This window comes from Acyrthosiphon pisum, chromosome X, assembly GCF_005508785.2.
Source record: "Acyrthosiphon pisum isolate AL4f chromosome X, pea_aphid_22Mar2018_4r6ur, whole genome shotgun sequence".
Lineage (NCBI taxonomy): Eukaryota > Metazoa > Arthropoda > Insecta > Hemiptera > Aphididae > Acyrthosiphon > Acyrthosiphon pisum.
In genome coordinates, this window is record NC_042493.1 from 111,759,024 (window position 1) to 111,785,379 (window position 26,356).

At 26.5% G+C, this 26,356-nt stretch overlaps 4 long non-coding RNA genes across 19 annotated transcripts; all 4 read left to right on the forward strand.

Annotated features, from left to right (window-relative positions):
• Positions 1 to 1,778: 1,778 nt before the first annotated feature.
• On the forward strand, positions 1,779 to 4,807 carry LOC115034769. The gene is made up of 3 exons (XR_003840071.1): positions 1,779 to 1,946; positions 2,195 to 2,324; positions 4,772 to 4,807. It is a non-coding gene; the product is annotated as an uncharacterized LOC115034769 (long non-coding RNA).
• LOC115034768 lies at positions 4,807 to 6,700 on the forward strand. The gene is made up of 3 exons (XR_003840070.1): positions 4,807 to 4,861; positions 5,104 to 5,233; positions 6,617 to 6,700. It is a non-coding gene; the product is annotated as an uncharacterized LOC115034768 (long non-coding RNA).
• A 64-nt stretch (positions 6,701 to 6,764) lies between these two features.
• Positions 6,765 to 10,577, forward strand: LOC115033364. The gene is made up of 4 exons (XR_003838682.1): positions 6,765 to 7,076; positions 8,460 to 8,550; positions 8,795 to 8,924; positions 10,308 to 10,577. It is a non-coding gene; the product is annotated as an uncharacterized LOC115033364 (long non-coding RNA).
• A 74-nt stretch (positions 10,578 to 10,651) lies between these two features.
• Positions 10,652 to 25,307, forward strand: LOC100570654. Of its 16 annotated transcripts, none has more exons than XR_510642.3 (16): positions 10,652 to 10,770; positions 12,125 to 12,215; positions 12,452 to 12,587; positions 13,959 to 14,049; positions 14,292 to 14,421; positions 15,805 to 15,895; positions 16,138 to 16,267; positions 17,651 to 17,741; positions 17,984 to 18,113; positions 19,500 to 19,590; positions 19,833 to 19,962; positions 21,346 to 21,436; positions 21,679 to 21,808; positions 23,194 to 23,284; positions 23,527 to 23,656; positions 25,044 to 25,306. It is a non-coding gene; the product is annotated as an uncharacterized LOC100570654 (long non-coding RNA). The 16 variants fall into 16 exon arrangements; XR_001679377.2 differs by having other exon boundaries at positions 12,458 to 12,587; positions 23,194 to 23,279; XR_001679378.2 differs by having other exon boundaries at positions 12,458 to 12,587; positions 21,346 to 21,431.
• Positions 25,308 to 26,356: the final 1,049 nt, after the last annotated feature.

Consider the following 26,356-nt stretch of genomic DNA (forward strand, 5'->3'; position numbering starts at 1 on the left):
TAATTTATTTCAGGATAAGTTGTATACATTTAAGAAGAAAAACGAGCACCGAAACAAATCCAACAATGAACAACGAACAGAAAATTGTATGGTTTGATGGTGAGGTGTGTAATCATTATTAACTCTGCTTAAATTAATCAAATATTAACACATACATGGGCATTTTTTGAGCATAATCGCCCACCAACATTAGGTTTTCAAATGAGAACCTACATGTTTTAATGCAGATACCTACCTATTGAAATGATTTATATATGTATTTTGTATGCATCATTCTTGATTATTTAAGTTCAACCAGATTCATGCTAAAGTAATCATTAAATTATATCATTTATTATAATTTTAGGTGTTTGTCCGTTAGCTGGGGACTCTATTTACACGGATAGAACTTTTATTGGAAAGCATATTATGCCAAAACTCGAAATTCGTTTAAGTTATAGATTGATAGACGTGTCTAGTCTAAAAGAGTTGTTTAAGTATGTATTAAACATAATTTTAATATTCAATTTTATTTGCTAAGCGTTTTACGAATGAAGACTAGAATTAGGTGACGACCAAATACAGCATCTAAAAACGGCCCAGAATGAGTCGCATGATTAAACGGACACAGGCTGCACTGTGGTCGTATTGGTTGCTAATTAAACCTGCATAGTATAGGAATTATTCATGCAAACTAACTACACACCTACTTATTTATAATAAATTAAAAATCACATAACATAAATGTAATAAGATAATTTTTCTTACATAAATATCGAAAGAAATAACATAATTAAAAAGAAAAAAATCAATTTGTTCATCAATAGCGAAATACATCATTCTATTTATTGGAACGGAAGATGCATAATTTGTTTAGTGTTTGTTTAAATAAAATGTAGTTATGATTGATGACCCAGTCTTAAATTGAGAAACATAAATATTTAAAAAAAACTGATAGCTCAAGGCAGAAAACAAATCTAATTAGTAGTTTGAACAAAAATATTACTTAAATATGTTAAATAAACAATTTAAAATGTCAACTGTGTGCATTCGATACTTTCCTAAATACGCAGAAAACACCAAGTTGGTAATTCATAGAATATAGTTAAACTAACGTGCAAAATTGATCAAGTCCATTTTGAATCTATAAAATATTATTATTTTAATCATTATTGAACAGTTAAAATCAAATTGATTAGGTTTTATCATTGAATGTAAATATTTATAAGCCATTATTATATAAAATTAAAAAATAATATCAAAGACATTTAGGTTTTTTGTAAATATTAAATTATTATAATACAGTAGAAACCGTTTGTAATGACACCCGTTGTAGTGACATACAGGGTGTAATGACCTTAGATTAATACACAATCAGTTTAATCTAAATTTTGTATAAACCTTATACTTTTCCTACAACACAAATTAGTTGATCAGTAAAAAATCCTTAAAGTTGTTATGCTATATTTTTGGATATAACTAAAATTAAATTAAATTAATTTTATAAAGATTTACTTAATTAATTACATTTTTTAATCACAAGAATTATCAAAATAATATGGATATTCTGTTTATAGAAATATCGGTTTTATACTTGGATTATATTTTTAGTTAACATAAAACACAACATAGGTCTTTGTGAAATATGCGAGGCCTTTTTTCTGTTACAATTCTCAATAATCAAATTTTTTAAATATTAATTTCAATGTTTTGATGGGGACAAACGCAACAAGACATAAATTGCTATACGATCAGTGATTGGGTTTTTTTTTTTCAGTTAAACTGTATATTTTATAACTTTTACTTTTGGTAGTTGATACTGATTAAAATTTAAAATACTTGCCATATCAATTCATAATTATGTATTATAATTTATTTCAGGATAAGTTGTATACATTTAAGAAGAAAAACGAGCACCGAAACAAATCCAACAATGAACAACGAACACAAAATTGTATGGTTTGATGGTGGAGGTGTGTAATTATTATTAACTCTGCTTAAATTAATCAAATATTAACACATACATGGGCATTTTTTGAGCATAATCGCCCACCAACATTAGGTTTTAAAATGAGAACCTACATGTTTTAATGCAGATACCTACCTATTGAAATGATTTATATATGTATTTTGTATGTATTATTCTTGATTATTTAAGTTCAACCAGATTCATGCCAAAGTAATCATTAAATTATATAATTTATTATAATTTTAGGTGTTTGTCCGTTAGCTGGTGACTCTATTTACACGGATAGAACTTTTATTGGAAAGCATATTATGCCAAAACTCGAAATTCGTTTAAGTTATAGATTGATAGACGTGTCTACTCTAAAATAGTTGTTTAAGTATATGTATTAAACATAATTTTAATATTCAATTTTATTTGCTAAGCGTTTTACGAATGAAGACTAGAGTTAGGTGACGACCAAATACAGCATCTAAAAACGGCCCAGAATGAGTCGCATGATTAAACGGACACAGGCTGCACTGTGGTCGTATTGGTTGCTAATTAAACCTGCATAGTATAGGAATTATTCATGCAAACTAACTACACACCTACTTATTTATAATAAATTAAAAATCACAGAACATAAATGTAATAAGATAATTTTTCTTACATAAATATCGAAAGAAATAACATAATTAAAAAGAAAAAAATCAATTTGTTCATCAATAGCGAAACACATCTGTACGAAGAATGATAACGAAGGACCAGCCGAGTATGTCTCGACAGAAAAGAACGGTTTATTTTTGATTTTTTTGTTTACCCCTGAATTCCGGGTGGATAGGCAACCCAACACCTACGATCACCTAACGCCTGAGAATTGGTTGGGTCGGCAACCTAATACCTGAATACTTATTTGTCGTATGTTGCCCCCCGAGATGCCGCGCATAGGCAACCTAACATACGGCGACTCGGAACGAGAGATTCGACGGTAGGAAGGAGGCAGGTACAGGTTAGTTATGGGAAGGGGAATGCTATGTGGCCGGTCCGGTCTGGTGCAATGACCACAGAGCATTTACATAGTTGTGAGAGATTCTTAAAACTAACTTAAAATTACTGACGGTGAGGTTGGGGCCGATGTTGACATCTCGACGACCTTGGGCGGCCTCTCACACACCCGTTTGCGGGTGCTGGCGGACTTACGCGACGGGTGGACGAACCGAGTGGTACCGTAGTGCAAGTCTCGATGACCTTGGGCGGCCTCTCACACACCCCCCCTTCGGGTGCTGGCGGACTTACGCTCCGCTTGTACGAGCGAATTAATATTGAAAAACAGACTTACTCAGTACAGAGGAACCCACGGGTCGAACGACGCAATTCACCAGCATAGGCTCCGGCTCACGAGTAGGTAGGTACAGACATGGAACCCGTGAATGACAGAACACAGTATAGTTTTATAGGTGTGATTTATTTTACCGATACCGTATTACAACGACGGAGGTTCGGGCCTCAGTAGCGCCGAATCAACCGGGACAGGAACAGATTGACTATGTTAACAATTGCCGTAATGGCGAGAAAAAAAAAAGTATCAAGAAAAACGAATATAAGTACGTGCCTCAATGGCGACGACAACAACACAACAAAAAAAATATGACCACAAGTGGTCGTAATATAGGTTAATGACTTAATTAATAACAATGATAGTGGAACATGATATGGAAAAAACAGAGATTACACGAGGATTTTTAATCGCCGTATGTCGACGGCGGCGCGATAACGACATTTCGGTGTGGCGCACAAACAACATCATTCTATTTATTGGAACGGAAGATGCATAATTTGTTTAGTGTTTGTTTAAATAAAATGTAGTTATGATTGATGACCCAGTCTTAAATTGAGAAACATAAATATTTAAAAAAAACTGATAGCTCAAGGCAGAAAACAAATCTAATTAGTAGTTTGAACAAAAATATTACTTAAATATGTTAAATAAACAATTTAAAATGTCAACTTTGTGCATTCGATACTTTCCTAAATACGCAGAAAACACCAAGTTGGTAATTCATAGAATATAGTTAAACTAACATGCAAAATTGATCAAGTCCATTTTGAATCTATAAAATATTATTTTAATCATTATTGAACAGTTAAAATCAAATTGATTAGGTTTTATCATTGCTTATAAATATTTATAAGCCATTATTATATAAAATTAAAAAAAAATATCAAAGACATTTAGGTTTTTTGTAAATATTAAATTATTATAATACAGTAGAAACCGTTTGTAATGACACCCGTTGTGGTGACATACAGGGTGTAATGACCTTAGATTATACACAATCAGTTTAATCTTAATTTTGTATAAACCTTATACTTTTCCTACAACACAAACTAGTTGATAAGTACAAAATCCTTAAAGTTGTTATGCTATATTTTTGGATATAACTAAAATTATATTAAATTAATTTTATAAAGATTTACTTAATTAATTACATTTTTTAATCACAAGAATTATCAAAATAATATGGATATTCTGTTTATAGAAATATCGGTTTTATACTTGGATTATATTTTTAGTTAACATAAAACACAACATAGGTCTTTGTGAAATATGCGAGGCCTTTTTTCTGTTACCATTCTCAATAATCAAATTTTTTAAATATTAATTTCAATGTTTTGATGGGAACAAACGCAACAAGACATAAATTGCTACACGATCAGTGATTGGGTTTTCCTTTTCAGTTAAACTGTATAATTTATAACTTTTACTTTTGATAGTTGATACTGATTAAAATTTAAAATACTTGCCATATCAATTCATAAGTTATGTATTATAATTTATTTCAGGATAAGTTGTATACATTTAAGAAGAAAAACGAGCACGAAACAAATCCAACAATGAACAACGAACACAAAATTGTATGGTTTGATGGTGAGGTGTGTAATTATTATTACTTTTGCTTAAATTAATCAAATATTAACACATACATGGGCATTTTTTGAGCATAATCGCCCACCAACATTAGGTTTTCAAATGAGAACCTACATGTTTTAATGCAGATACCTACCTATTGAAATGATTTATATATGTATTTTGTATGTATTATTCTTGATTATTTAAGTTCAACCAGATTCATGCCAAAGTAATCATTAAATTATATCATTTATTATAATTTTAGGTGTTTGTCCGTTAGCTGGTGACTCTATTTACACGGATAGAACTTTTATTGGAAAGCATATTATGCCAAAACTCGAAATTCGTTTAAGTTATAGATTGATAGACGTGTCTACTCTAAAATAGTTGTTTAAGTATGTATTAAACATAATTTTAATATTCAATTTTATTTGCTAAGCGTTTTACGAATGAAGACTAGAATTAGGTGACGACCAAATACAGCATCTAAAAACGGCCCAGAATGAGTCGCATGATTAAACGGACACAGGCTGCACTGTGGTCGTATTGGTTGCTAATTAAACCTGCATAGTATAGGAATTATTCATGCAAACTAACTACACACCTACTTATTTATAATAAATTAAAAATCACAGAACATAAATGTAATAAGATAATTTTTCTTACATAAATATCGAAAGAAATAACATAATTAAAAAGAAAAAAATCAATTTGTTCATCAATAGCGAAATACATCATTCTATTTATTGGAACGGAAGATGCATAATTTGTTTAGTGTTTGTTTAAATAAAATGTAGTTATGATTGATGACCCAGTCTTAAATTGAGAAACATAAATATTTAAAAAAAACTGATAGCTCAAGGCAGAAAACAAATCTAATTAGTAGTTTGAACAAAAATATTACTTAAATATGTTAAATAAACAATTTAAAATGTCAACTTTGTGCATTCGATACTTTCCTAAATACGCAGAAAACACCAAGTTGGTAATTCATAGAATATAGTTAAACTAACATGCAAAATTGATCAAGTCCATTTTGAATCTATAAAATATTATTATTTTAATCATTATTGAACAGTTAAAATCAAATTGATTAGGTTTTATCATTGATTGTAAATATTTATAAGCCATTATAATATAAAATTAAAAAAAAATATCAAAGACATTTAGGTTTTTTGTAAATATTAAATTATTATAATACAGTAGAAACCGTTTGTAATGACACCCGTTGTAGTGACATACAGGGTGTAATGACCTTAGATTAATACACAATCAGTTTAATCTTAATTTTGTATAAACCTTATACTTTTCCTACAACACAAATTAGTTGATAAGTACAAAATCCTTAAAGTTGTTATGCTATATTTTTGGATATTACTAAAATTATATTAAATTAATTTTATAAAGATTTACTTAATTAATTACATTTTTTAATCACAAGAATTATCAAAATAATATGGATATTCTGTTTATAGAAATATTGGTTTTATACTTGGATTATATTTTTAGTTAACATAAAACACAACATAGGTCTTTGTGAAATATGCGAGGCCTTTTTTCTGTTACAATTCTCAATAATCAAATTTTTTAAATATTAATTTCAATGTTTTGATGGGGACAAACGCAACAAGACATAAATTGCTATACGATCAGTGATTGGGTTTTCCTTTTCAGTTAAACTGTATAATTTATATCTTTTACTTTTGATAGTTGATACTGATTAAAAATTAAAATACTTGCCATATCAATTCATAATTATGTATTATAATTTATTTCAGGATAAGTTGTATACATTTAAGAAGAAAAACGAGCACCGAAACAAATCCAACAATGAACAACGAACACAAATTGTATGGTTTGATGGTGAGTGTGTAATTATTATTAACTCTGCTTAAATTAATCAAATATAACACATACATGGGCATTTTTTGAGCATAATCGCCCACCAACATTAGGTTTTAAAATGAGAACCTACATGTTTTAATGCAGATACCTACCTATTGAAATGATTTATATATGTATTTTGTATGTATTATTCTTGATTATTTAAGTTCAACCAGATTCGTGCTAAAGTAATCATTAAATTATATCATTTATTATAATTTTAGGTGTTTGTCCGTTAGCTGGTGACTCTATTTACACGGATAGAACTTTTATTGGAAAGCATATTATGCCAAAACTCGAAATTCGTTTAAGTTATAGATTGATAGACGTGTCTAGTCTAAAATAGTTGTTTAAGTATTTATTAAACATAATTTTAATATTCAATTTTATTTGCTAAGCGTTTTACGAATGAAGACTAGAATTAGGTGACGACCAAATACAGCATCTAAAAACGGCCCAGAATGAGTTGCATGATTAAACGGACACAGGCTGCACTGTGGTCGTATTGGTTGCTAATTAAACCTGCATAGTATAGGAATTATTCATGCAAACTAACTACACACCTACTTATTTATAATAAATTAAAAATCACAGAACATAAATGTAATAAGATAATTTTTCTTACATAAATATCGAAAGAAATAACATAATTAAAAAGAAAAAAATCAATTTGTTCATCAATAGCGAAATACATCATTCTATTTATTGGAACGGAAGATGCATAATTTGTTTAGTGTTTGTTTAAATAAAATGTAGTTATGATTGATGACCCAGTCTTAAATTGAGAAACATAAATATTTAAAAAAAACTGATAGCTCAAGGCAGAAAACAAATCTAATTAGTAGTTTGAACAAAAATATTACTTAAATATGTTAAATAAACAATTTAAAATGTCAACTATGTGCATTCGATACTTTCCTAAATACGCAGAAAACACCAAGTTGGTAATTCATAGAATATAGTTAAACTAACATGCAAAATTGATCAAGTCCATTTTGAATCTATAAAATATTATTATTTTAATCATTATTGAACAGTTAAAATCAAATTGATTAGGTTTTATCATTGATTGTAAATATTTATAAGCCATTATTATATAAAATTAAAAAAAAATATCAAAGACATTTAGGTTTTTTGTAAATATTAAATTATTATAATACAGTAGAAACCGTTTGTAATGATACCCGTTGTAGTGACATACAGGGTGTAATGACCTTAGATTAATACACAATCAGTTTAATCTTAATTTTGTATAAACCTTATACTTTTCCTACTACACAAATTAGTTGATAAGTATAAAATCCTTAAAGTTGTTATGCTATATTTTTGGATATAACTAAAATTATATTAAATTAATTTTATAAAGATTTACTTAATTAATTACATTTTTTAATCACAAGAATTATCAAAATAATATGGATATTCTGTTTATAGAAATATCGGTTTAATACTTGGATTATATTTTTAGTTAACATAAAACACAACATAGGTCTTTGTGAAATATGCGAGGCCTTTTTTCTGTTACAATTCTCAATAATCAAATTTTTTAAATATTAATTTCAATGTTTTGATGGGGACAAACGCAACAAGACATAAATTGCTATACGATCAGTGATTGGGTTTTCCTTTTCAGTTAAACTGTATAATTTATAACTTTTACTTTTGATAGTTGATACTGATTAAAATTTAAAATACTTGCCATATCAATTCATAATTATGTATTATAATTTATTTCAGGATAAGTTGTATACATTTAAGAAGAAAAACGAGCACCGAAACAAATCCAACAATGAACAACGAACACAAAATTGTATGGTTTGATGGTGAGGTGTGTAATTATTATTAACTCTGCTTAAATTAATCAAATATTAACACATACATGGGCATTTTTTGAGCATAATCGCCCACCAACATTAGGTTTTAAAATGAGAACCTACATGTCTTAATGCAGATACCTACCTATTGAAATGATTTATATATGTATTTTGTATGTATTATTCTTGATTATTTAAGTTCAATCCAGATTCATGCTAAAGTAAATCATTAAATTATATCATTTATTATAATTTTAGGTGTTTGTCCGTTAGCTGGTGACTCTATTTACACGGATAGAACTTTTATTGGAAAGCATATTATGCCAAAACTCGAAATTCGTTTAAGTTATAGATTGATAGACGTGTCTACTCTAAAATAGTTGTTTAAGTATATGTATTAAACATAATTTTAATATTCAATTTTATTTGCTAAGCGTTTTACGAATGAAGACTAGAATTAGGTGACGACCAAATACAGCATCTAAAAACGGCCCAGAATGAGTCGCATGATTAAACGGACACAGGCTGCACTGTGGTCGTATTGGTTGCTAATTAAACCTGCATAGTATAGGAATTATTCATGCAAACTAACTACACACCTACTTATTTATAATAAATTAAAAATCACAGAACATAAATGTAATAAGATAATTTTTCTTACATAAATATCGAAAGAAATAACATAATTAAAAAGAAAAAAATCAATTTGTTCATCAATAGCGAAATACATCATTCTATTTATTGGAACGGAAGATGCATAATTTGTTTAGTGTTTGTTTAAATAAAATGTAGTTATGATTGATGACCCAGTCTTAAATTGAGAAACATAAATATTTAAAAAAAACTGATAGCTCAAGGCAGAAAACCAATCTAATTAGTAGTTTGAACAAAAATATTACTTAAATATGTTAAATAAACAATTTAAAATGTCAACTATGTGCATTCGATACTTTCCTAAATACGCAGAACACACCAAGTTGGTAATTCATAGAATATAGTTAAACTAACATGGAAAATTGATCAAGTCCATTTTGAATCTATAAAATATTATTATTTTAATCATTATTGAACAGTTAAAATCAAATTGATTACGTTTTATCATTGATTATAAATATTTATAAGCCATTATTATAAAAAATAAAAAAAAAATATCAAGACATTTAGGTTTTTGTAAATATTAAATTATTATAATACAGTAGAAACCGTTTGTAATGACACCCGTTGTAGTGACATACAGGGTGTAATGACCTTAGATTACTCCACAATCAGTTTAATCTTAATTTTGTATAAACCTTATACTTTTCCTACAACACAAATTAGTTGATAAGTACAAAATCCTTAAAGTTGTTATGCTATATTTTTGGATATAACTAAAATTATATTAAATTAATTTTATAAAGATTTACTTAATTAATTACATTTTTTAATCACAAAAATTATCAAAATAATATGGATATTCTGTTTATAGAAATATCGGTTTTATACTTGGATTATATTTTTAGTTAACATAAAACACAACATAGGTCTTTGTGAAATATGCGAGGCCTTTTTTCTGTTACAATTCTCAATAATCAAATTTTTTAAATATTAATTTCAATGTTTTGATGGGGACAAACGCAACAAGACATAAATTGCTATACGATCAGTGATTGTGTTTTCCTATTCAGTTAAACTGTATAATTTATAACTTTTACTTTTGATAGTTGATACTGATTAAAATTTAAAATACTTGCCATATCAATTCATAATTATGTATTATAATTTATTTCAGGATAAGTTGTATACATTTAAGAAGAAAAACGAGCACCGAAACCAATCCAACAATGAACAACGAACACAAAATTGTATGGTTTAATGGTGAGGTTTGTAATTATTATTAACTCTGCTTAAATTAATCAAATATTAACATATACATGGGCATTTTTTGAGCATAATCGCCCACCAACATTAGGTTTTCAAATGAGAACCTACATGTTTTAATGCAGATACCTACCTATTGAAATGATTTATATATGTATTTTGTATGTATTATTCTTGATTATTTAAGTTCAACCAGATTAATGCCAAAGTAATCATTAAATTATAACATTTATTATAATTTTAGGTGTTTGTCCATTAGCTGGTGACTCTATTAACACGGATAGAACTTTTATTGGAAAGCATATTATGCCAAAACTCGAAAGTCGTTTAAGTTATAGATTGATAGACGTGTCTACTCTAAAATAGTTGTTTAAGTATGTATTAAACATAATTTTAATATTCAATTTTATTTGCTAAGCGTTTTACGAATGAAGACTAGAATTAGGTGACGACCAAATACAGCATCTAAAAACGGCCCAGAATGAGTCGCATGATTAAACGGAAACAGGCTGCACTGTGGTCATATTGGTTGCTACTTAAACCTGCATAGTATAGGAATTATTCATGCAAACTAACTACACACCTACTTATTTATAATAAATTAAAAATCACAGAACATAAATGTAATAAGATAATTTTTCTTACATAAATAACATAATTAAAAAGAAAAAAATCAATTTGTTCATCAATAGCGAAATACATCATTCTATTTATTGGAACGGAAGATGCATAATTTGTTTAGTGTTTGTTTAAATAAAATGTACTTATGATTGATGACCCAGTCTTAAATTGAGAAACATAAATATTAAAAAAAAACTGATAGCTCAAGGCAGAAAACAAATCTAATTAGTAGTTTGAACAAAAATATTACTTAAATATGTTAAATAAACAATTTAAAATGTCAACTTTGTGCATTCGATACTTTCCTAAATACGCAGAAAACACCAAGTTGGTAATTCATAGAATATAGTTAAACTAACATGCAAAATTGATCAAGTCCATTTTGAATCTATAAAATATTATTATTTTAATCATTATTGAACAGTTAAAATCAAATTGATTATAAATATTTATAAGCCATTATTATATAAAATTAAAAAAAAAATATCAAAGACATTTAGGTTTTTTGTAAATATTAAATTATTATAATACAGTAGAAACCGTTTGTAATGACACCCGTTGTAGTGACATACAGGTTGTAATGACCTTAGATTATACACAATCAGTTTAATCTTAATTTTGTATAAACCTTATACTTTTCCTACAACACAAATTAGTTGATAAGTACAAAATCCTTAAAGTTGTTATGCTATATTTTTGGATATAACTAAAATTATATTAAATTAATTTTATAAAGATTTACTTAATTAATTACATTTTTTAATCACAAGAATTATCAAAATAATATGGATATTCTGTTTATAGAAATATCGGTTTTATACTTGGATTATATTTTTAGTTAACATAAAACACAACATAGGTCTTTGTGAAATATGCGAGGCCTTTTTTCTGTTACAATTATCAATAATCAAATGTTTTAAATATTAATTTCAATGTTTTGATGGGGACAAACGCAACAAGACATAAATTGCTATACGATCAGTGATTGTGTTTTCCTTTTCAGTTAAACTGTATAATTTATAACTTTTACTTTTGATAGTTGATACTGATTAAAATTTAAAATACTTGCCATATCAATTCATAATTATGTATTATAATTTATTTCAGGATAAGTTGTATACATTTAAGAAGAAAAACGAGCACCGAAACAAATCCAACAATGAACAACGAACACAAAATTGTATGGTTTGATGGTGAGGTGTGTAATCATTATTAACTCTGCTTAAATTAATCAAATATTAACACATACATGGGCATTTTTTGAGCATAATCGCCCACCAACATTAGGTTTTCAAATGAGAACCTACATGTTTTAATGCAGATACCTACCTATTGAAATGATTTATAAATGTATTTTGTATGTATTATTCTTGATTATTTAAGTTCAACCAGATTAATGCCAAAGTAATCATTAAATTATAACATTTATTATAGTTTTAGGTGTTTGTCCGTTAGCTGGTGACTCTATTTACACGGATAGAACTTTTATTGGAAAGAATATTATGCCAAAACTCGAAAGTCGTTTGAGTTATAGATTGATAGACGTGTCTACTCTAAAATAGTTGTTTAAGTATGTATTAAACATAATTTTAATATTCAATTTTATTTGCTAATCGTTTTACGAATGAAGACCAGAATTAGGTGACGACCAAATACAGCATCTAAAAACGGCCCAGAATGAGTCGCATGATTAAACGGACACAGGCTGCACTGTGGTCGTATTGGTTGCTACTTAAACCTGCATAGTATAGGAATTATTCATGCAAACTAACTACACACCTACTTATTTATAATAAATTAAAAATCACAGAACATAAATGAAATCAGATAATTTTTCTTACATAAATAACATAATTAAAAAGAAAAAAAGCAATTTGTTCATCAATAGAGAAATACATTATTCTATTTATTGGAACGGAAGATGCTTAATTTGTTTAGTGTTTGTTTAAATAGAATGTAGTTATGATTGATGACCCAGTGTTAAATTGAGAAACATAAATATTAAAAAAAAACTGATAGCTCAAGGCAGAAAACAAATCTAATTAGTAGTTTGAACAAAAATATTACTTAAATATGTTAAATAAACAATTTAAAATGTCAACTTTGTGCATTCGATACTTTCCTAAATACGCAGAAAACACTAAGTTGGTAATTCATAGAATATAGTTAAACTAACATGCAAAATTGATCAAGTCCATTTTGAATCTATAAAATATTATTATTTTAATCATTATTGAACAGTTAAAATCAAATTGATTAGGTTTTATCATTGATTATAAATATTTATAAGCCATTATTATATAAAATTAAAAAAAAAATATCAAAGACATTTAGGTTTTTTGTAAATATTAAATTATTATAATACAGTAGAAACCGTTTGTAATGACACCCGTTGTAGTGACATACAGGTTGTAATGACCTTAGATTATACACAATCAGTTTAATCTTAATTTTGTATAAACCTTATACTTTTCCTACAACACAAATTAGTTGATAAGTACAAAATCCTTAAAGTTGTTATGCTATATTTTTGGATATAACTAAAATTATATTAAATTAATTTTATAAAGATTTACTTAATTAATTACATTTTTTAATCACAAGAATTATCAAAATAATATGGATATTCTGTTTATAGAAATATCGGTTTTATACTTGGATTATATTTTTAGTTAACATAAAACACAACATAGGTCTTTGTGAAATATGCGAGGCCTTTTTTCTGTTACAATTATCAATAATCAAATGTTTTAAATATTAATTTCAATGTTTTGATGGGGACAAACGCAACAAGACATAAATTGCTATACGATCAGTGATTGTGTTTTCCTTTTCAGTTAAACTGTATAATTTATAACTTTTACTTTTGATAGTTGATACTGATTAAAATTTAAAATACTTGCCATATCAATTCATAATTATGTATTATAATTTATTTCAGGATAAGTTGTATACATTTAAGAAGAAAAACGAGCACCGAAACAAATCCAACAATGAACAACGAACACAAAATTGTATGGTTTGATGGTGAGGTGTGTAATTATTATTAACTCTGCTTAAATTAATCAAATATTAACACATACATGGGCATTTTTTGAGTATAATCGCCCACCAACATTAGGTTTTCAAATGAGAACCTACATGTTTTAATGCAGATACCTACCTATTGAAATGATTTATAAATGTATTTTGTATGTATTATTCTTGATTATTTAAGTTCAACCAGATTAATGCCAAAGTAATCATTAAATTATATCATTTATTATAATTTTAGGTGTTTGTCCGTTAGCTGGTGACTCTATTTACACGGATAGAACTTTTATTGGAAAGCATATTATGCCAAAACTCGAAAGTCGTTTGAGTTATAGATTGATAGACGTGTCTACTCTAAAATAGTTGTTTAAGTATGTATTAAACATAATTTTAATATTCAATTTTATTTGCTAATCGTTTTACGAATGAAGACTAGAATTAGGTGACGACCAAATACAGCATCTAAAAACGGCCCAGAATGAATCGCATGATTAAACGGACACAGGCTGCACTGTGGTCGTATTGGTTGCTAATTAAACCTGCATAGTATAGGAATTATTCATGCAAACTAACTACACACCTACTTATTTATAATAAATTAAAAATCACAGAACATAAATGTAATAAGATAATTTTTCTTACATAAATATCGAAAGAAATAACATAATTAAAAAGAAAAAAATCAATTTGTTCATCAATAGCGAAATACATCATTCTATTTATTGGAACGAAAGATGCATAATTTGTTTGGTGTTTGTTTAAATAAAATGTAGTTATGATTGATGACCCAGTCTTAAATTGAGAAACATAAATATTTAAAAAAAACTGATAGCTCAAGGCAGAAAACAAATCTAATTAGTAGTTTGAACAAAAATATTACTTAAATATGTTAAATAAACAATTTAAAATGTCAACTTTGTGCATTCGATACTTTCCTAAATACGCAGAAAACAGCAAGTTGGTAATTCATAGAATATAGTTAAACTAACATGCAAAATTGATCAAGTCCATTTTGAATCTATAAAATATTATTATTTTAATCATTATTGAACAGTTAAAATCAAATTGATTAGGTTTTATCATTGATTATAAATATTTATAAGCCATTATTATATAAAATTAAAAAAAAAATATAAAAGACATTTAGGTTTTTTGTAAATATTAAATTATTATAATACAGTAGTAACCGTTTGTAATGACACCCGTTGTAGTGACATACAGGGTGTAATGACCTTAGATTATACACAATCAGTTTAATCTTAATTTTGTATAAACCTTATACTTTGCCTACAACACAAATTAGTTGATCAGTAAAAAATCCTTAAAGTTGTTATGCTATAGTTTTGGATATAACTAAAATTAAATTAAATTACTTTTATAAAGATTTACTTAATTAATTACATTTTTTAATCACAAGAATTATCAAAATAATATGGATATTCTGTTTATAGAAATATCGGTTTTATACTTGGATTATATTTTTAGTTAACATAAAACACAACATAGGTCTTTGTGAAATATGCGAGGCCTTTTTTCTGTTACAATTCTCAATAATCAAATTTTTTAAATATTAATTTCAATGTTTTGATGGGGACAAACGCAACAAGACATAAATTGCTATACGATCAGTGATTGTGTTTTCCTATTCAGTTAAACTGTATAATTTATAACTTTTACTTTTGATAGTTGATACTGATTAAAATTTAAAATACTTGCCATATCAATTCATAATTATGTATTATAATTTATTTCAGGATAAGTTGTATACATTTAAGAAGAAAAACGAGCACCGAAACAAATCCAACAATGAACAACGAACACAAAATTGTATGGTTTGATGGTGAGGTTTGTAATTATTATTAACTCTGCTTAAATTAATCAAATATTAACACATACATGGGCATTTTTTGAGCATAATCGCCCACCAACATTAGGTTTTCAAATGAGAACCTACATGTTTTAATGCAGATACCTACCTATTGAAATGATTTATATATGTATTTTGTATGTATTATTCTTGATTATTTAAGTTCAACCAGATTAATGCCAAAGTAATCATTAAATTATATCATTTATTATAATTTTAGGTGTTTGTCCGTTAGCTGGTGACTCTATTTACACGGATAGAACTTTTATTGGAAAGCATATTATGCCAAAACTCGAAATTCGTTTAAGTTATAGATTGATAGACGTGTCTACTCTAAAATAGTTGTTTAAGTATGTATTAAACATAATTTTAATATTCAATTTTATTTGCTAAGCGTTTTACGAATGAAGTCTAGAATTAGGTGACGACCAAATACAGCATCTAAAAACGGCCCAGAATGAGTCGCATGATTAAACGGACACAGGCTGCACTGTGGTCGTATTGGTTGCTAATTAAACCTGCATAGTATAGGAATTATTCATGCAAACTAACTACACACCTACTTATTTATAATAAATTAAAAATCACAGAACATAAATGTAATAAGATAATTTTTCTTACATAAATATCGAAAGAAATAACATAATTAAAAAGAAAAAAATCAATTTATTCATCAATAGCGAAATACATCATTCTATTTATTGGAACGGAAGATGCATAATTTGTTTAGTGTTTGTTTAAATAAAATGTAGTTATGATCGATGACCCAGTCTTAAATTGAGAAACATAAATATTTAAAAAAAACTGATAGCTCAAGGCAGAAAACAAATCTAATTAGTAGTTTGAACAAAAATATTACTTAAATATGTTAAATAAACAATTTAAAATGTCAACTTTGTGCATTCGATACTTTCCTAAATACGCAGAAAACACCAAGTTGGTAATTCATAGAATATAGTTAAACTAACATGCAAAATTGATCAAGTCCATTTTGAATCTATAAAATATTATTATTTTAATCATTATTGAACAGTTAAAATCAAATTGATTAGGTTTTATCATTGATTGTAAATATTTATAAGCCATTATTATATAAAATTAAAAAAAAATATCAAAGACATTTAGGTTTTTTGTAAATATTAAATTATTATAATACAGAAGAAACCGTTTGTAATGACACCCGTTGTAGTGACATACAGGGTGTAATGACCTTAGATTAATACACAATCAGTTTAATCTTAATTTTGTATAAACCTTATACTTTTCCTACAACACAAATTAGTTGATCAGTAAAAAATCCTTAAAGTTGTTATGCTATATTTTTGGATATAACTAAAATTATATTAAATTAATTTTATAAAGATTTACTTAATTAATTACATTTTTTAATCACAAGAATTATCAAAATAATATGGATATTCTGTTTATAGAAATATCGGTTTTATACTTGGATTATATTTTTAGTTAACATAAAACACAACATAGGTCTTTGTGAAATATGCGAGGCCTTTTTTCTGTTACAATTCTCAATAATCAAATTTTTTAAATATTAATTTCAATGTTTTGATGGGGACAAACGCAACAAGACATAAATTGCTATACGATCAGTGATTGGGTTTTCCTTTTCAGTTAAACTGTATAATTTATAACTTTTACTTTTGATAGTTGATACTGATTAAAATTTAAAATACTTGCCATATCAATTCATAATTATGTATTATAATTTATTTCAGGATAAGTTGTATACATTTAAGAAGAAAAACGAGCACCGAAACAAATCCAACAATGAACAACGAACACAAAATTGTATGGTTTGATGGTGAGGTGTGTAATTATTATTAACTCTGCTTAAATTAATCAAATATTAACACATACATGGGCATTTTTTGAGCATAATCGCCCACCAACATTAGGTTTTAAAATGAGAACCTACATGTTTTAATGCAGATACCTATCTATTGAAATGATTTATATATGTATTTTGTATGTATTATTCTTGATTATTTAAGTTCAACCAGATTCATGCCAAAGTAATCATTAAATTATATAATTTATTATAATTTTAGGTGTTTGTCCGTTAGCTGGTGACTCTATTTACACGGATAGAACTTTTATTGGAAAGCATATTATGCCAAAACTCGAAATTCGTTTAAGTTATAGATTGATAGACGTGTCTACTCTAAAATAGTTGTTTAAGTATATGTATTAAACATAATTTTAATATTCAATTTTATTTGCTAAGCGTTTTACGAATGAAGACTAGAATTAGGTTACGACCAAATACAGCATCTAAAAACGGCCCAGAATGAGTCGCATGATTAAACGGACACAGGCTGCACTGTGGTTGTATTGGTTGCTACTTAAACCTGCATAGTATAGGAATTATTCATGCAAACTAACTACACACCTACTTATTTATAATAAATTAAAAATCACAGAACATAAATGTAATAAGATAATTTTTCTTACATAAATATCGAAAGAAATAACATAATTAAAAAGAAAAAAAATCAATTTGTTCATCAATAGCGAAATACATCATTATATTTATTGGAACGGAAGATGCATAATTTGTTTGGTGTTTGTTTAAATAAAATGTAGTTATGATTGATGACCCAGTCTTAAATTGAGAAACATAAATATTTAAAAAAAACTGATAGCTCAAGGCAGAAAACAAATCTAATTAGTAGTTTGAACAAAAATATTACTTAAATATGTTAAATAAACAATTTAAAATGTCAACTTTGTGCATTCGATACTTTCCTAAATACGCAGAAAACACCAAGTTGGTAATTCATAGAATATAGTTAAACTAACATGCAAAATTGATCAAGTCCATTTTGAATCTATAAAATATTATTATTTTAATCATTATTGAACAGTTAAAATCAAATTGATTAGGTTTTATCATTGATTGTAAATATTTATAAGCCATTATTATATAAAATTAAAAAAAAATATCAAAGACATTTAGGTTTTTTGTAAATATTAAATTATTATAATACAGTAGAAACCGTTTGTAATGACACCCGTTGTAGTGACATACAGGGTGTAATGACCTTAGATTAATACACAATCAGTTTAATCTTAATTTTGTATAAACCTTATACTTTGCCTACAACACAAATTAGTTGATCAGTAAAAAATCCTTAAAGTTGTTATGCTATAGTTTTGGATATAACTAAAATTAAATTAAATTAATTTTATAAAGATTTACTTAATTAATTACATTTTTTAATCACAAGAATTATCAAAATAATATGGATATTCTGTTTATAGAAATATCGGTTTTATATTTGGATTATATTTTTAGTTAACATAAAACACAACATAGGTCTTTGTGAAATATGCGAGGCCTTTTTTCTGTTACAATTCTCAATAATCAAATTTTTTAAATATTAATTTCAATGTTTTGATGGGGACAAACGCAACAAGACATAAATTGCTATACGATCAGTGATTGGGTTTTCCTTTTCAGTTAAACTGTATAATTTATAACTTTTACTTTTGATAGTTGATACTGATTAAAATTTAAAATACTTGCCATATCAATTCATAATTATGTATTATAATTTATTTCAGGATAAGTTGTATACATTTAAGAAGAAAAACGAGCACCGAAACAAATCCAACAATGAACAACGAACACAAAATTGTATGGTTTGATGGTGAGGTGTGTAATTATTATTAACTCTGCTTAAATTAATCAAATATTAACACATACATGGGCATTTTTTGAGCATAATCGCCCACCAACATTAGGTTTTAAAATGAGAACCTACATGTTTTAATGCAGATACCTACCTATTGAAATGATTTATATATGTATTTTGTATGTATTATTCTTGATTATTTAAGTTCAACCAGATTCGTGCCAAAGTAATCATTAAATTATATCATTTATTATAATTTTAGGTGTTTGTCCGTTAGCTGGTGACTCTATTTACACGGATAGAACTTTTATTGGAAAGCATATTATGCCAAAACTCGAAATTCGTTTAAGTTATAGATTGATAGACGTGTCTACTCTAAAATAGTTGTTTAAGTATGTATTAAACATAATTTTAATATTCAATTTTATTTGCTAAGCGTTTTACGAATGAAGACTAGAATTAGGTGACGACCAAATACAGCATCTAAAAACGGCCCAGAATGAATCGCATGATTAAACGGACACAGGCTGCACTGTGGTCGTATTGGTTGCTAATTAAACCTGCATAGTATAGGAATTATTCATGCAAACTAACTACACACCTACTTATTTATAATAAATTAAAAATCACAGAACATAAATGTAATAAGATAATTTTTCTTACATAAATATCGAAAGAAATAACATAATTAAAAAGTAAAAAATCAATTTGTTCATCAATAGCGAAATACATCATTATATTTATTGGAACGGAAGATGCATAATTCGTTTGGTGTTTGTTTAAATAAAATGTAGTTATGATTGATGACCCAGTCTTAAATTGAGAAACATAAATATTTAAAAAAAACTGATAGCTCAAGGCAGAAAACAAATCTAATTAGTAGTTTGAACAAAAATATTACTTAAATATGTTAAATAAACAATTTAAAATGTCAACTTTGTGCATTCGATACTTTCCTAAATACGCAGAAAACACCAAGTTGGTAATTCATAGAATATAGTTAAACTAACATGCAAAATTGATCAAGTCCATTTTGAATCTATAAAATATTATTATTTTAATCATTATTGAACAGTTAAAATCAAATTGATTAGGTTTTATCATTGATTATAAATATTTATAAGCCATTATTATATAAAATTAAAAAAAAATATCAAAGACATTTAGGTTTTTTGTAAATATTAAATTATTATAATACAGTAGAAACCGTTTGTAATGACACCCGTTGTAGTGACATACAGGGTGTAATGACCTTAGATTAATACACAATCAGTTTAATCTTAATTTTGTATAAACCTTATACTTTTCCTACAACACAAATTAGTTGATCAGTAAAAAATCCTTAAAGTTGTTATGCTATATTTTTGGATATAACTAAAATTATATTAAATTAATTTTATAAAGATTTACTTAATTAATTACATTTTTTAATCACAAGAATAATCAAAATAATATGGATATTCTGTTTATAGAAATATCGGTTTTATACTTGGATTATATTTTTAGTTAACATAAAACACAACATAGGTCTTTGTGAAATATGCGAGGCCTTTTTTCTGTTACAATTCTCAATAATCAAATTTTTTAAATATTAATTTCAATGTTTTGATGGGGACAAACGCAACAAGACATAAATTGCTATACGATCAGTGATTGGGTTTTCCTTTTCAGTTAAACTGTATAATTTATAACTTTTACTTTTGATAGTTGATACTGATTAAAATTTAAAATACTTGCCATATCAATTCATAATTATGTATTATAATTTATTTCAGGATAAGTTGTATACATTTAAGAAGAAAAACGAGCACCGAAACAAATCCAACAATGAACAACGAACACAAAATTGTATGGTTTGATGGTGAGGTGTGTAATTATTATTAACTCTGCTTAAATTAATCAAATATTAACACATACATGGGCATTTTTTGAGCATAATCGCCCACCAACATTAGGTTTTAAAATGAGAACCTACATGTTTTAATGCAGATACCTATCTATTGAAATGATTTATATATGTATTTTGTATGTATTATTCTTGATTATTTAAGTTCAACCAGATTCGTGCCAAAGTAATCATTAAATTATATCATTTATTATAATTTTAGGTGTTTGTCCGTTAGCTGGTGACTCTATTTACACGGATAGAACTTTTATTGGAAAGCATATTATGCCAAAACTCGAAATTCGTTTAAGTTATAGATTGATAGACGTGTCTACTCTAAAATAGTTGTTTAAGTATATGTATTAAACATAATTTTAATATTCAATTTTATTTGCTAAGCGTTCTACGAATGAAGACTAGAATTAGGTGACGACCAAATACAGCATCTAAAAACGGCCCAGAATGAGTCGCATGATTAAACGGACACAGGCTGCACTGTGGTCGTATTGGTTGCTAATTAAACCTGCATAGTATAGGAATTATTCATGCAAACTAACTACACACCTACTTATTTATAATAAATTAAAAATTACAGAACATAAATGTAATAAGATAATTTTTCTTACATAAATATCGAAAGAAATAACATAATTAAAAAGAAAAAAATCAATTTGTTCATCAATAGCGAAATACATCATTCTATTTATTGGAACGGAAGATGCATAATTTGTTTAGTGTTTGTTTAAATAAAATGTACTTATGATTGATGACCCAGTCTTAAATTGAGAAACATAAATATTTAAAAAAAACTGATAGCTCAAGGCAGAAAACAAATCTAATTAGTAGTTTGAACAAAAATATTACTTAAATATGTTAAATAAACAATTTAAAATGTCAACTTTGTGCATTCGATACTTTCCTAAATACGCAGAAAACACCAAGTTGGTAATTCATAGAATATAGTTAAACTAACATGCAAAATTGATCAAGTCCATTTTGAATCTATAAAATATTATTATTTTAATCATTATTGAACAGTTAAAATCAAATTGATTAGGTTTTATCATTGATTGTAAATATTTATAAGCCATTATAATATAAAATTAAAAAAAAATATCAAAGACATTTAGGTTTTTTGTAAATATTAAATTATTATAATACAGTAGAAACCGTTTGTAATGACACCCGTTGTAGTGACATACAGGGTGTAATGACCTTAGATTAATACACAATCAGTTTAATCTTAATTTTGTATAAACCTTATACTTTTCCTACAACACAAATTAGTTGATAAGTACAAAATCCTTAAAGTTGTTATGCTATATTTTTGGATATAACTAAAATTATATTAAATTAATTTTATAAAGATTTACTTAATTAATTACATTTTTTAATCACAAGAATTATCAAAATAATATGGATATACTGTTTATAGAAATATCGGTTTTATACTTGGATTATATTTTTAGTTAACATAAAACACAACATAGGTCTTTGTGAAATATGCGAGGCCTTTTTTCTGTTACAATTCTCAATAATCAAATTTTTTAAATATTAATTTCAATGTTTTGATGGGGACAAACGCAACAAGACATAAATTGCTATACGATCAGTGATTGGGTTTTCTTTTTCAGTTAAACTGTATATTTTATAACTTTTACTTTTGGTAGTTGATACTGATTAAAATTTAAAATACTTGCCATATCAATTCATAATTATGTATTATAATTTATTTCAGGATAAGTTGTATACATTTAAGAAGAAAAACGAGCACCGAAACAAATCCAACAATGAACAACGAACACAAAATTGTATGGTTTGATGGTGAGGTGTGTAATTATTATTAACTCTGCTTAAATTAATCAAATATTAACACATACATGGGCATTTTTTGAGCATAATCTCCCACCAACATTAGGTTTTCAAATGAGAACCTACATGTTTTAATGCAGATACCTACCTATTGAAATGATTTATATATGTATTTTGTATGTATTATTCTTGATTATTTAAGTTCAACCAGATTCATGCCAATGTAATCATTAAATTATATCATTTATTATAATTTTAGGTGTTTGTCCGTTAGCTGGTGACTCTATTTACACGGATAGAACTTTTATTGGAAAGCATATTATGCCAAAACTCGAAATTCGTTTAAGTTATAGATTGATAGACGTGTCTACTCTAAAATAGTTGTTTAAGTATGTATTAAACATAATTTTAATATTCAATTTTATTTGCTAAGCGTTTTACGAATGAAGACTAGAATTAGGTGACGACCAAATACAGCATCTAAAAACGGCCCAGAATGAGTCGCATGATTAAACGGACACAGGCTGCACTGTGGTCGTATTGGTTGCTAATTAAACCTGCATAGTATAGGAATTATTCATGCAAACTAACTACACACCTACTTATTTATAATAAATTAAAAATCACAGAACATAAATGTAATAAGATAATTTTTCTTACATAAATATCGAAAGAAATAACATAATTAAAAAGAAAAAAATCAATTTGTTCATCAATAGCGAAATACATCATTCTATTTATTGGAACGGAAGATGCATAATTTGTTTAGTGTTTGTTTAAATAAAATGTAGTTATGATTGATGACCCAGTCTTAAATTGAGAAACATAAATATTTAAAAAAAACTGATAGCTCAAGGCAGAAAACAAATCTAATTAGTAGTTTGAACAAAAATATTACTTAAATATGTTAAATAAACAATTTAAAATGTCAACTTTGTGCATTCGATACTTTCCTAAATACGCAGAACACACCAAGTTGGTAATTCATAGAATATAGTTAAACTAACATGCAAAATTGATCAAGTCCATTTTGAATCTATAAAATATTATTATTTTAATCATTATTGAACAGTTAAAATCAAATTGATTAGGTTTTATCATTGATTATAAATATTTATAAGCCATTATTATATAAAATTAAAAAAAAATATCAAAGACATTTAGGTTTTTTGTAAATATTAAATTATTATAATACAGTAGAAACCGTTTGTAATGACACCCGTTGTAGTGACATACAGGGTGTAATGACCTTAGATTAATACACAATCAGTTTAATCTTAATTTTGTATAAACCTTATACTTTTCCTACAACACAAACTAGTTGATAAGTACAAAATCCTTAAAGTTGTTATGCTATATTTTTGGATATAACTAAAATTATATTAAATTAATTTTATAAAGATTTACTTAATTAATTACATTTTTTAATCACAAGAATTATCAAAATAATATGGATATTCTGTTTATAGAAATATCGGTTTTATACTTGGATTATATTTTTAGTTAACATAAAACACAACATAGGTCTTTGTGAAATATGCGAGGCCTTTTTTCTGTTACAATTATCAATAGGTAATCAAATGTTTTAAATATTAATTTCAATGTTTTGATGGGGACAAACGCAACAAGACATAAATTGCTATACGATCAGTGATTGTGTTTTCCTTTTCAGTTAAACTGTATAATTTATAACTTTTACTTTTGATAGTTGATACTGATTAAAATTTAAAATACTTGCCATATCAATTCATAATTATGTATTATAATTTATTTCAGGATAAGTTGTATACATTTAAGAAGAAAAACGAGCACCGAAACAAATCCAACAATGAACAACGAACACAAAATTGTATGGTTTGATGTTGAGGTGTGTAATCATTATTAACTCTGCTTAAATTAATCAAATATTAACACATACATGGGCATTTTTTGAGCATAATCGCCCACCAACATTAGGTTTTCAAATGAGAACCTACATGTTTTAATGCAGATACCTACCTATTGAAATGATTTATATATGTATTTTGTATGTATTATTCTTGATTATTTAAGTTCAACCAGATTAATGCCAAAGTAATCATTAAATTATATCATTTATTATAATTTTAGGTGTTTGTCCGTTAGCTGGTGACTCTATTTACACGGATAGAACTTTTATTGGAAAGCATATTATGCCAAAACTCGAAATTCGTTTAAGTTATAGATTGATAGACGTGTCTACTCTAAAATAGTTGTTTAAGTATGTATTAAACATAATTTTAATATTCAATTTTATTTGCTAAGCGTTTTACGAATGAAGTCTAGAATTAGGTGACGACCAAATACAGCATCTAAAAACGGCCCAGAATGAGTCGCATGATTAAACGGACACAGGCTGCACTGTGGTCGTATTGGTTGCTAATTAAACCTGCATAGTATAGGAATTATTCATGCAAACTAACTACACACCTACTTATTTATAATAAATTAAAAATCACAGAACATAAATGTAATAAGATAATTTTTCTTACATAAATATCGAAAGAAATAACATAATTAAAAAGAAAAAAATCAATTTGTTCATCAATAGCGAAATACATCATTCTATTTATTGGAACGGAAGATGCATAATTTGTTTAGTGTTTGTTTAAATAAAATGTAGTTATGATTGATGACCCAGTCTTAAATTGAGAAACATAAATATTTAAAAAAAACTGATAGCTCAAGGCAGAAAACAAATCTAATTAGTAGTTTGAACAAAAATATTACTTAAATATGTTAAATAAACAATTTAAAATGTCAACTATGTGCATTCGATACTTTCCTAAATACGCAGAAAACACCAAGTTGGTAATTCATAGAATATAGTTAAACTAACATGCAAAATTGATCAAGTCCATTTTTAATCTATAAAATATTATTATTTTAATCATTATTGAACAGTTAAAATCAAATTGATTAGGTTTTATCATTGATTGTAAATATTTATAAGCCATTATTATATAAAATTAAAAAAAAATATCAAAGACATTTAGTTTTTTGTAATATTAAATTATTATAATACAGTAGAAACCGTTTGTAAATGATACCCGTTGTAGTGACATACAGGG